We start from the raw sequence: 3,542 nt of genomic DNA, 5'->3' as shown, positions 1-3,542 counted from the left end.
AAGGTCCATCTAGTCAAGGCCATGGTTTTTCCAGTGGTCATGTATGGATGTGAGAGTTGGACTGTGAAGAAGGCTGAGCGCCAAGAATTGATGCTTTTGGACTGTGGTGTTGGAGAAGACTCTTGAGAGTCCCTTGGACTGCAAGGAGATCCAACCAGTCTATTCCGAAGGAGATCAGCCCTGGGATTTCTTTGGAAGGACTGATGCTAAAGCTGAAACTCCAATACTTTGGCCACCTCATGCAAAGAGTTGATTCATTGGAAAAGACTTTGATGCTGGGAGGGATTGGGGGCAGGAGGAGAAGGGGACAACAGAGGATGAGATGGCTGGATGGCATCACCGACTCGATGGACATGAGTTTGAGTGAACTCCGAGAGTTGGTGACGGACAGGGAGGCCTGGCGTGCTGCACTTCATGGGGTCGCAAAGAGTCGGACACCACTAAGCGACTGAACCGCACTGTTTATGGTTGCCTGTGGCATTAATGGTAAAGAACCTGCTTATGAATGCAAGAGATGTGAGTTTGATCCCTGGGTCAGGAAGACCCCCTGGAGAAGGGAATGGCAACCCACTCCAGTATTCTTGCCTGGAGAAACCCATGGATAGGGCTATGGTCCATAGCGTCACAAAGAGTCGGACACGACTGATTGACTAACATTTTTACTTTTCACTTTCATTTCCATTTAAAATCAAATAAAAAACTGGAGGTTGCTCCTGGGCCATTTCCCAGAGCCAACTGCCTGTGACCAGCAGCAGGATAAGCTGAGGCTCGGGCTCCCCTGGTCCTCAGGAGAACAGAGAAGCCACCCCCAACTGTCCCCCTGAGCTGGCTTTCAGCCACGAAGCCCCTGAATTCACTGGAAGGCTAATTAGTGGATACAGGGCCCTGCAGTTGCCCAGGGGGGTCTCTGGCTCTTTTAGTTGCTCAGTCCAAAACATTACCACCATAGGCTTCACCTCCAGCCCTGTCCAGGGACATTGGAAACTCCTGAAGCTTAATCCTACTGGAAGGCAGTGATTCTACCCTCAGGTCTCATGGGCACCGGAACACCTCCAGCACCTGATCTGCGCCCCCTGCCAAGATGCCACTGGGAGGAACCCGCCAATTCCCTCAAGAGGTGGTCAGCAAGCCTTGGAGGCAAGTTCCTACAGACTGCCTGATGCCGTCACCTGGACCTTCTCCCCAGCACTAGAAGAATCAACTGAAGCTCTGGGTTGCGGTCAACTCGGCTTCAAGAGCACCCAGAATGCAGACTGTTGTGCCAGGGAGGCTGTGTGAGACCTCGGGCAACTCAGGGATAGGAGGCAGAGTTATGAGAGCCAACTGGGAGAACAGGGGGCGGAGCCAGGGCAAGGGACTTCTGCATTAAGCCCCTGACAGCAAATGTGTTCATCGGGGCTTCCCTGGTGGCTCAGTAGCAAAGAACTCACCTGCCGGTGCAGGAGACACAATCTTGATCCCTGGCACGTGCCTCGGAGCAACTAAGCTGCAACTACCGAGGCTCTACTTTTTACAGCCCATGCTCTGCAACAAGAGAAGCCACCACAATGAGAAGCCCAAGCACCACACCTAGAGGGAGCCCGCCTAGCACAGCCATAGCTAAATAAATAAGATTACTTTTTAAAAATGTGTTTGTCATTTCCTTGAGACAGGGGCTTCCCTGGTGGCTCAGATGGTAAAGAGTCTGCCTGCAATGCAGGACACTCGGTTTCAATCCCTGAATTGGGAAGATTCCCCTGGAGAAGGAAATGACAACCCGTTCTAGTGTTCTTGGCTGGAGAATCCCATGGACAGAGGAGCCTGGTGGGCTGCAGTCAATGGGGTTGCCAAGAGCTGGACACAATTGAGCAATTAACAGTTACTTGAGACCACAGGGAGCTCTGAACAGAAGGTTCTGCTCTAGCAACGACATCTGGAAGGATGAAACGAAAGCCAGAAAAGATATTCAACAGTATGTGTGCACTCAGTAATAGATGATCAATAAACACTCATAAAATGGATGAGGGACGCCACAATGGTCCCCCCCTAGTGTGACACCTAGAGGTCAGAGAACATTTCCTGTGGACACAGGGGCACTGGCATCAGCCTGGGAGGAGAACTGCAAGTGTCTACGGCTGCTACTCCATGACAGGACTTGATTCCTCTGGGAATCAGGAGAGAGGACATGCCAAGCGCTAAGTCGCTTCAGTCGTGTCCAACTGTTTGCAACCCTATGGACTGGAGCCTTCCAGGCTCCTCTGTCCATGGGATTCTCCAGGCAAGAATATTGGTGTGGGTTGCCATTCCCTTCTCCAGGGGATCTTCCTGACCCAGGGAGATGACAGGATCCGCTTAACTGTGAGGAGTTATACTCCTGCTCATTCCCGGATAATCACACCCCTTTCCATCTCTACTGGGGAAGAATCTTGTAGTCTCCCTGGAGGGCCTGGGCCGGCAGCTTGAGACCTTCCCCTTCTCATGGAGAAATGACCTGGCTCAGACTCTCGATCTTCCATCCCATCGGGAGTCACCCTGCGGAGGGGGGAGCCCCAGCATGAACTCACGGGAAAGGGGGAGCAGCTCCTTATCCCAAGGTCCCTGATCTGTGGGGACACCTGGGTCTGGTCCCTGGAGACATCTCAGCCTCCCCAGGCATCTGGGGAAAGTTGGGGAACTTTTGGAGCAGGGTGGAAGAGGGGAGCCCAGCTTCTGCAGTTGCTCCATCTCAGAGGGGCTGGGGTCCCATGGGGGTCTCCCATCCCCTGACAGGGGAGCCTGTGTGACAGAGTCTCCAGATAGAGCTGCCCCAGGTCTTGGCACCGTGGGGAGGCCAAGAACAGACCACTGATGGGGCACAGAGAACTAGGGTGCAGCCCCAGTGCTGTGAGAAGGGAAAGAACAGGGCCTTCTGGGTCCAGCCCACAGGCCACCACCCTCTCCCCAAAGCCCCAGAGACTCCCCACAGCCCTTCCTTTGATGTCTCAGGGACTGAGAGCTCCTCCTCAGCACATGTCCACCTGGATGGACGGTTCTCCTGACACTGGATAATGCCCATCCTCTCCCCGGGCTCAACCTGTGCTGGGATGAAGTCAGGAAACCTGGGGACCCACAGTGACCAGGGACCAGGTCTGGGGGTCAGAGCCCACCTCTGCCCAGGGCTCAGGGCTGGCTCACACCCTTTGGAGCCTGGTTAGCACACCTGGTACATCCTGACACTGGCCCCAGGTCTGCTCATGACCTCCAGCGGGCGTCATCGGGTCATACAGAGAACATACAAGAAATTAACAGGTGAACTTCACTTTGGTTAAAGAGGTGGAGACATTACTTTGCCAACAAAGGTCCATCAAAGTAGTCATGTATGGATGTGAGAGTTGGACTATAAAGAAAGCTGAGCGCCGAAGAATTGATGCTTTTGAACTGTGGTGTTGGAGAAGACTCCTGAGAGTCCCTTGGACAGCAAGGAAGTCCAACCAGTCCATCCTAAAGGAAATCAGTCCTGAGTGTTCACTGGAAGGACTGATACTGAAGCTGAAACTCCAATATTTTGGCCACCTTCTGTGAAG

The sequence above is a fragment of the Bison bison genome, unplaced genomic scaffold (assembly GCF_000754665.1).
Source record: "Bison bison bison isolate TAMUID 2011002044 unplaced genomic scaffold, Bison_UMD1.0 scf7180017864313, whole genome shotgun sequence".
NCBI classification, from domain to species: Eukaryota; Metazoa; Chordata; class Mammalia; order Artiodactyla; family Bovidae; genus Bison; species Bison bison.
The sequence above is the reverse complement of the archived record's forward strand: the minus strand, read 5'-3'. Positions refer to the sequence as shown.